General features: G+C 43.1%; 1 non-coding gene across 1 annotated transcript; it reads left to right on the forward strand.

Annotated features, from left to right (window-relative positions):
* Positions 1 to 1,035: 1,035 nt before the first annotated feature.
* On the forward strand, positions 1,036 to 1,141 carry LOC123618251 (U6 spliceosomal RNA). The gene has a single exon (XR_006726670.1). It is a non-coding gene; the product is annotated as a U6 spliceosomal RNA (small nuclear RNA).
* Positions 1,142 to 9,628: the final 8,487 nt, after the last annotated feature.

A 9,628-nucleotide genomic window follows, 5' to 3' on the forward strand; every position in this document is an offset into this window, starting at 1 on the left:
CTGGAGTAACTCCTCTGGCTGTATGTTAATGGTAAAATCATCTAGGAAGCTATAAAATATCCTGACGTCCAGGCCACACCTCAGACCAATTAAACCAGAACCTCTGGGGCTAAAATCCCAGCATCATTATTTTGGAAAGTCCCCAAGGAATTGCAGTGCACAGATCAGGTTGAAAAGTCTGGGTCCGAGCGCAGGGTTCTCAAACTTGTGTGTGTTTTACAATCAGCTGGAAAGCTCCTTCCACCAAGTTTTGCTGAGCCCCATCCCCAGAGTTTCTGATTCAATAGCTCTGGGATTGGGGAGGGTAACTTTCGTTTCTAACCAGTTTCTGGGTGATGCTGACGCTGCTGTTCCGGGGACCACACTTTGAGAAACAGGGTTCTTGGGGTTTTGTCTACCACTCCCCTCATCACAGTTAGCAAATTGCACTCTTACTTCCTGGTTTCCCTACCCTCCAAGACAATGTTTCCCTTAAATCAGCTTTTGCAAAGACCCTTCCCCCTCTACACAGCTATTTCTGAGTGCCACATTTTCCCATCCCCCTGAGCGGCAACCACCAGCCATCAGGTAAGATGACCTCTAACTTCTCCTGAGATTTGTTCATCTGCTTTTGTCTTGACTTTCTCTGTCATTACAGATTACAGGACTGGAGCGACTCCTTTGAAATAGCACACTAATTGCTTCTGTTGCATACTTCATGCCCTGCGTTCATGCTGTTGGAAAGCAAATCGCTCACCTATGTCTTTTCACACTTGCTGTTTTTTATCCTGAGATGGGCCAGATGCAACTGTCCTACACAGCATCTTGCTGCCAGGATCTAGAAGTGCGTGATGCTGTTGTGACTCAAATCAGGCAACGTCAGTAAGTAACACAAAGATGGGCAGCAGTAATTTGGCGACAGCCCTCTCTTAGTTACACCATAAAATCATGGTATTTCACAGGAGGGTTTAAATAAGATTTGTTCAACCCCTGCCTCTCCGCAGTGCTTTCAGTGGGATGGAGACCTTTCCAAAACTCGTGTTAAGACATACTCTCATGCTTGCTTCTTAGCACCCATACTAAAATCAGAACAAGACAGAGAAGATTAATGTGGCTCCTGCACAAGGATGACATGCAAATTTGTGAAGCGTTCCATGTTTAAAAAAAAAAAAAAAAGACTCATACCCTCAACTCCAAACACGAAATCTGAAAAGGTGTTTGAAGATTCAGTTAAAAATCAACTTTCCCTTTGAAGAGAGCCTGGAGAAAAAGGAAACCCCACAAGTCCTCGTTTTCCGTAGCCAAAGAAAAACAGTCACACAATTTTTCAGTTTGGCCAAGATTAATAACTCATAATCTGAAGATATTGGCTTCTGTTGAAGTGAGTATCAAGATTTATTGACCCGCAGAGTAAATATTAACGGAGGTGAAACTGAGGTTAATAAGAAACCTCAAGGGATAATACATCTTTATATTTGCTGAAATAAAAAGTCAGCCCATCTATGGCTCCTACAGACATTCAAAACCCTCCTTAACCAAAAAGCTATGGAAAGCTCTTTGCTGTGACAGATTGCTTAAATATATGGTGGGATTTCCATCTGCATGATCATTCTCCGGGTAGGGAGGCAGCCAGCAAAGCAAAGCATTAATCACTTCCTCTGAGGATCCTCAGTAGCCAATCAAAGGGCAGCGACTTATTTACATACAAGATCTGATTGGCTCAACCAGCATCTCAGTCTGTCGGTCCTCCTACTGTAGGCAGGGTATTGATCTGACCCGTGCAGATCTTCAGCCGCCTAAGAACTCCATGTTTTCCCCCACATACAACATAAAAATATTCAAAACTTCCAGCGCCCCACAAGTCCAAATAAATATGCTCATTGTCAACAGCATTTTATAAACGAAATGTTTGTTAAGGAGACAGTTTTTTTTTTTTTTAATAGGAAATATAAATTTACGTGAATGAAGGAAGAGAATTCTGCGCTCTGGGGCCTGCAGGCCCTTGTTGGAATTCTGGCTCTCTCACTTAGTTGCTCTGTGACATTGAGCAAGTCACTCAACTGCTCTGTGCCTCAGTTCTTCATCTGCAGGATGAAGATAACAATAGCTGTTACTTCATAAGGTCGCTGACTAAATGAACTAGGACACATAAAGTGATTTCAAGTGTGCCCAGAGCGTAGTAATGGGTATATAAATATTTGCTTACTAAAAAAGTTCTGGGCGAAAAGGAATGTTAAGATGATTTGGCCGCAAAATCTCAAACCTCTGTGGGCATCTGATTTATAATTTTCTCATGCTTGGCCTGAGCCATTGACTATTAAGTGTTGCTATTACTGATACTTTTTTAAATTCAAATTGAGTTGCCAACATCTAAAGTTCAGGCAAATTTTGTGTAAAATAATCAGGGAATGAAAAACTTCGGAAGACACATCCTTCCTGGACTCATGTTCTCAGAGGCCAACAGTCAAATGGTGCTAAGGGGCGGCTGCCTGCAGCAGAGAAGGAAGGAAGGTGTCCCTTCCCAGGGCACATGCTGTCCATTACTCCCCATCCTGAGGCTGAGGGTCAACTAACAGGGACGATCCCACAACTGTTGCTTTTACTGTTGTGGATCAAACGAGAAACAAAAATGTCTCATCACATCCACGTCTTTTTCAAAAACAGTAAAAAGAAACAAAGAGCTACATGTTTCAAAAAAAAAAAAAAAATTGTAAGCCAGAGACACTTTTCTAGAACATAAAGATTTCTGGGTTTAATATGCCAACAAAGTGTGTCTGCAGGAAAAGAATACAACTTTATCTGCCATTAGGAAAACAAACCACGAGAAGAACCATGACTGATGTGTGGAAAGAACGCCAATGAAAAGATGAATGATCCGTGAGAGACTGAAATTCCAACACAGTCGTTTTTATGCGTGGGAAGAGAACGGGGTGTGTGTGTGTGTGTGTGTGTGTGATGCTGTGACACCCAGTAATGGACATGTTTACGTTTATGTCACCTGTCCTGCCTGGGTGGGTGTTTGTATCTCTGACCCCTGACCTGAGCCAACCTCATCACTGGATAAATGAAGGAACTGAAGCCAGAGAAGTGAGGGAATTTGAGGTGGATGTGAAGCCACAACCTGGGTCTCTTGGATCCACTCTGTAACTTTCTACCATTCAGGGACGAACACCGATGGCTTCCAGGGTGACCCCATGATGACACTCAGAGTGAATACACCCTCATGTGAGCTGGCTCGCAGCTTCTCACCATCTTATTAGACCAGAAGACACATATTCTCCAGGTGTCAGTGCTCCAGTTAGAAAACACTAAACTGTCTTGGAATTATAATTGCCCAAAGCGTTTGTAAGATGGAATAAAATGGTGGCTCTACTGGTGTTTGGGTCAAAAGAAAGTAGAAATGAGGTTAACACTCACCAGAGGCCTGAACTGGCAAAATATAAATGTTGAGTGAAAACATAAAACAGACGCCTGAACAGTAAGTACACATTTGGTGACACATCTCATTAGTTGCCAGAAATGTCTCAATTTTCCTATCGTGAAACATTAGCATCTTCATTTCTTTTGAGGAAAATGCAGCATCACTTGACATCTCTTACTTAACCTTAGTCAAGTCCCTGATTCACTCTAATGACATTATCTCATTTTTCTCCCAATCCTATGAGCCCACTGATGAGATACCATTAGAAAAATGGCAAGATACACGACTGAAATATATTAAAAAAAAAGACTGTGATTAAAAAAAAAGCAAGAACAAAAAACTTACCCTCTCTCATACAGACATACAAGTTCTTAAAGTCCAAGGTGACAATATTAATTAACATCTACAATTACTTACAAGATTAATTAATATTTACATTTATCATTTACTACAATTGTTTTACAATAGGCGTTGGGTTTCCAATGCCTTTGCTACTCCTTTTTTGGTCAACGGCTTTCCCAAAATAGGAAATAAGGATTCTTATTCTACTGTTTATTTTATTTTGGATGGTGTTTTGTTTTTTGGGGGGAGGGGGAGATACTAATTGATCTTTTTTTCCATCAGTATTGTTCCTTCTTTTCCTCACTGCCCTTGTCCTAGGGGAAGGGGTCTTTTAGAATTGCCTCAAGGAAGGGATCTAATGTCTTTAGGGTGGAAATTCCCTTAAAGGGTTAAAATGGTTTTCAGATTTTGGCTTACAAAATCCAAAACCAATCAAAAATGTTGGTTGTATATCAGAGAAAGAGTCTAAGGGCAAATACCAAAGCGGGAGAGTTAATCATCTTGGGAGAGTTAAGAAGAGGAAATGAGGGCTGTAAGGTCCCAAGAAAATGAGATTCTGCACCCTGTTTCCTGGGCAAAGCTCATGGCATGTGCTCTGCACTGCTGTGAGTGCGTGTGTGCACCCCTTTAATCTGCACCCTGATCCTGGGAGGGAGGTGCAGCAGTGGTCCTCCTCATTTGACAGGTGAGCAGAGACCCAGAGGGCGCATGAACTTGCCCAAAGCCACGCAGAGACAGAGCAGCAGAGACGGGTTTCAGAACCAGGCAGTGTGGTGTCCAGAGTGAGGCCTTTAGCTCTCTGCCTCCAATCATCCCCGCGTGGGACACAGAGGGACCAGCAGAGCCTGGAAGAAAGGTTCCCAGGGCGGACAGACTTTTCCTAGTCACTCCAAGGGTTTCACGGTAACTTTATGACAAGGACAGTCGAGGTGTGTATCAGGACCCCGTTACACTGGTGACTCACAAGACCTCCAATCTGCAGTTGAATTTGATCTTGGAAGAAGGCAGGTGGCAAGTCGTATCATTATAATTCAAGCTTCTATTTCCTACAGGTAAATGTGATGAGGTTTCATTTCCGGAAAACCATTAGACTCCATAAAAATACCAAGATAATCACAAGAGTACAGGAAAGGAACACAAATGTAAGCTTTTGTAAACATTTCTTGTGTTAAAAAACATTTAACATATGTTTGGTTTCTGCAGGTACTAGTGTCTTGTTGAAGCGGGTTAAAATATAAATCAATGAAGTTTGGATGGAAGATAAATGATTTTTCCTAGCAGATTTCCCTGCAGTGAGCACAAGCATATGTCATTGCTCTGGGCATCTTAGCCTTGAATTCAAAATTAGAGTGATTTGTCTCAAAAATTTATTCTAATTCAATGTGAATGAATGGAAAATTTTGGCACAGGAAAAGCTGGGGAAAGGAGTTCCCATGATGTCATTTTTTTCAGCGATCTCTTGCCTTCCTATTTCAATAGGTTTGTTGACAATGACCTCTTCCTAATGTGTTAATATTGCTAATCATGACAGTCATGACTGGTTTTAGTAATTTGGTGCTCTGATAGATGCTACTAAAAATCCAGGCATTTTTACTAATGTAACACCATTCATTTAAAATTTTAATAAATAGGACAATTATTTGAATATTGATTGCATTCTTAGAGAGTTCTCTGCTGCATTCAAATTTTGTGTTGAACAAAGCTTTCTTATTTAAAAGCATTTTTCGAAACTCCAGAATGCTCAAGAAGAGGAAGAAAATGACGGTTGATAAAGTCATTCATCTGCAAGAATAATTCTTAACCTAGTTAAAAGGCTTTCCAAACAAGTGGTGTATAAATCTGACAGTTCTGAAACTGGAACAGGTAACCCTGCTTGGAGTATCAGGAGTACAAGATAAAATCAAAGAAGACATAGATAAACCTGAAATGCTTTCTTTGAGCCAAAAACCACAGCTCTATAGCTCTCTCTCTCTCTCTATGTATACATGTGCATGTACATATTTATTTAAATACACAGACACAGACATATATGTTTATGTGACTTTAGTTCTTGAAAGTTGTTCAAAGAGTTTCCCTCAAACAAGAGATACAATTATAAAGTTATTTACTTGATGATAAAGAGTCTTCTTTTTCATATTTCCTGATAAGAACACATAAGAGTCTTTTTAGGAGCTAAAAAAACTTGTGCAAAGATGTGCTCACAATTCCCCAACTATGGTATTAACACATAGTGTCTTTATTTCATTTGCAGATTTAGCTTTTCCATTTTTTTTTTTTACAAAGAGTAAATTACATGTTAAGATTTTTTCATGGTTATCACTTATTCTTTCTCATGTAATGTGTTTTGGAATAATACTGTTTATTCATTTTAATCTGTTAATGTGTATTGAGAATTTATTTTTTAATACATTTATAATTTTCTACACATTTTATAACGCATTTATGTTTTTGCATTGGGAACATATTTCTGTTCAGCTGCTGATTTTAAAATTTATTTTATGAATCTTGAGCAGGCTTTAAGAAGGTGATAATAATGCCAGTATTACTCAAATTGATTACCAAAATGGTGTAACTGTCAATCAGCAACAATCAAAAACTTTATAAATATAAGTTTAGGATTTTTTGAAATTTGGATTTTTAAAAAATTTTAGACAAGAAAAGTGATCAATGAGATGCTATCTTACAAATAAATCTACTATAGACTGCCTGCATGTCATTGAGAACTGAATTCAACTTACACTAGCTCTTTAGAACATTAAACATTATTTCAATGTGCACAAGAATCACCAGAGATTCTTGTTGGACTTCAAGTCTTACTCAGGACGTCTGAGCTGAGGTCTAGGATTTTGCAATTTTTAACAAACTCCCCGGTGATATTGATGCTACTGGCCCAAGGACCACACTTTGAGTAGCAAGGCTTTTCTCACATACTTTACATCTCACCACGTAGATTCAGTCATTTCCAAACAGATGTTAGAGATCAGGTAGGACTGTTTTAACACCTCTGATTGGGATGAATGGAAGGGGCCTGCTGGGAGCTGTGAGGTGAGAGATGTGGGCTGATCTCAGCCATAAAAGTCAGCAGAGGGTTGGATTTATATGGAGGAAAACTGAGAGTTACAGAGTCTTATCGAGAGAAGCCTAGGAAGCGTTGGGTGATGGTGTGCAGTGCAATGAATTGATGTAGGAGAAACTGGCTGAGAGTTTCCAGTAGCTTCCTTCTTTCAGTCAGTGACCTGGAAAGAACGTCGAGTTTTCTCCTGGGATCTCTCGCTGCTCATTTACTCCTGGGAAGCACGGAGCCCCTGGCCCCAAAATCCCTCCCGAGCTTTGGGTAGTGCGGCCAGCACAGAAACAGAACAGGATGCCTGCATTCACTGGGGGATTTGCTAGCGCATCCTCCAGGGAGGTCCCTCTGGCTGCCCGGCTAGGTTAGGTGACCCTCCTGTGTGGCCTTCCTCACCGGGCACCGATCTCACTGCATCAGCAGCTTCCGTCCACTCACCTCCATCTCCCAGGGGGTCCACGACTGTCCCCTGCATATCCGGTACATGGAAGAGTGTCCAGCCTTTAGTGGACCCTGATCGCTAAACATTTATTCAGTAAATGAGTGAGACTTTGAGCAAGTCACCCTCTCTGAATGCTTTTTTCCCCAATGTTAAATTGGGGGGTGATCTGGAAGAGGGGGAACCTGCAGCTGCCCACCTGGTTTCCTTTGTGCTTTGACCTCTGTGTTGAAAGAGTGCATTTTAATGGCTGCCCTCTCCCCCAAGGGTCTTATCCCACCGTGGCTCACGCTGGTCTCTGATTCAACACGGCTCTCGTTCCTGAATTTGGGAGCAGACTTCACCCAAGCCATGACAGCAGAGTAACTTCTACCTTTCCTATCTGTCTTCATGAAGCCCTCAGCTCAGGGGGTGCTCAGACGGCCACAGGGAATGGGGTGTGTGGTAAGGAAGCACAAGGAGGCAGGGAAGCCGGGAACTTTCCTTGGCAGCGGTGTGAGCCCTCTGGCCCCTGAGCTCCCCCAGCTGGAACAGCCTGCAGGCACCCTGGTGATGCTCACAACCTCCCAGGACACACCAGTAACCCTGGGGTCCCAACCCGCTTCCTGTGCTAAGCAGGGGCTCATGGCTCCCTGCGGTTTTCACTGTGTTCAGTCAGCGGTTCGTGTCCGAGAGGGGCTGAACCACCAGGTGGTCAGGGACACCATCATTAAGTTAAATCCTCAACGCTGGAGTGAGACCTGGGACACAGGGCACACCTGGGGGCCTTGCAGATTGTCAATGGGTCTCCAACTTGCTGTCCTTCCTCATGTCCAACTTCTTGTCCCGACCAGCAGGAGTCAGAGTGGTGCTTTCATAGGTGGGGAAGAGCTACTGTTCCATACCAAATGATGTGCAGATGGTCTCTGGGGGGCCTAAGTGCTCCAAAAGCGTTCTTTAAATGAACTGAGAACATTATACCTTCATCTGGGTAAAGCTGTGTCAGTATGTTATGGACGCTTTACTTGCTGAGGGCGGCCGAGGCATTTAGATGCCTGTGCTTGCATTTTCGTTCATGATCACAGTGGCGCCAAGATGTATGTCTTTGATTACTGCGGGCTAATGACAAGAGTGGAGACCAACTGCGTGGATTTAAATGCTAAATAATTCCCTCTGGCCAAGTAAAGGTTGGAACTTCATGATCTCCACAACATAGGGCTCTGCAGACGTTCTGTAACAGAGGGAGGCTGGTCCTTTGCCCCGTGTCCCGTGACACAGGCCTCATGAAACACAGGACCATGTGACTGCACAGCCACAAGTTTATCTGGAAACAGCGATTTAGTTTCAGCAAGACAGCCTCATCCATCCCACTGGATTTATAGTGTCAATTTGATTTTTAATGGTCTTAAACTTTAAAAAATTAATTTGTAATTTCTTTTGATTTCATGCATTTTTAAGAAATGTAAGCCTGAGAAGTTTATTGAAATGATTCGATTTATGTATATTTCAGTAAAGTTATAATAAAAACAACTAAAACCAATGTTGGAAGCTAAGAAAACTTGCTCCTCTTTTTTTTTTTTTTTTTTTTTGAGGGGAAATAATTAGGTTCACTTATTTATTTTTAGAGGACGTACTGGGGATTGAACCCAGGACCTCCTGCATGCTAAGCATGCGCTCTACCACTGAGCTATACTGTCCCCCCCCAAAACTTGCCCCTGTTAAGAGAGCATGACTCTATAGTCAAGTTTGAGAATGAACATCCTCTTTAGAGGTGTTAACCCCTCTGTTCCAAATAAATTCTCAATTCAAGCAGCGTGAAGAGGCACAAAGCTGACTTCAAATGAGACATCGTCCGTGGGGGCCTCTGAGTATTAGGCTGGTGCACCTGTCCCCCAGCTGCTGGGGAAGACAGCTGTCAATGGCTCCCAGCCGCCCCCTTCTCTGGAGAAGTGCCCTCAGACAGAAGGGAGCCCCCAGGAGAGAGCATACCTTCCCCTCCCAACTGGGGACACCCCAAAGTCATGAGCTGGCTGAACTGGGGGGTACGAAAGGCCAGTCCTCTTGCCTCAAAATGGGCTCTACTCGGAGGCGCACGTCACAGTCCAGAGCTGCCCATGGGGCCAGGCAGCAGGCAGACGCCAGATGAGACCCGGGCAAAGTCTCCACACCTTTTCCTTCTTCAGCCCGCTTCCCTCGCTCCCTCTCCCAAGAGCACATCTCTAACATGCAGCCAAACTCCCGTCCCAGTCTGTTTCCAGGGGGCCACACCCATGATACTCTCCCATCCATGGAAAACTGCCTTGGCGTTAAGGCAGGGCTGCTGTTCCGACACACATGGGGTCTCTGTGGCCCTTCCTTCTCTCCCCCTTACCATGAACGGGAGACGCGATCTCAGTCCCCA

Source organism: Camelus bactrianus, chromosome 17 (genome assembly GCF_048773025.1).
Source record: "Camelus bactrianus isolate YW-2024 breed Bactrian camel chromosome 17, ASM4877302v1, whole genome shotgun sequence".
NCBI classification, from domain to species: domain Eukaryota; kingdom Metazoa; phylum Chordata; class Mammalia; order Artiodactyla; family Camelidae; genus Camelus; species Camelus bactrianus.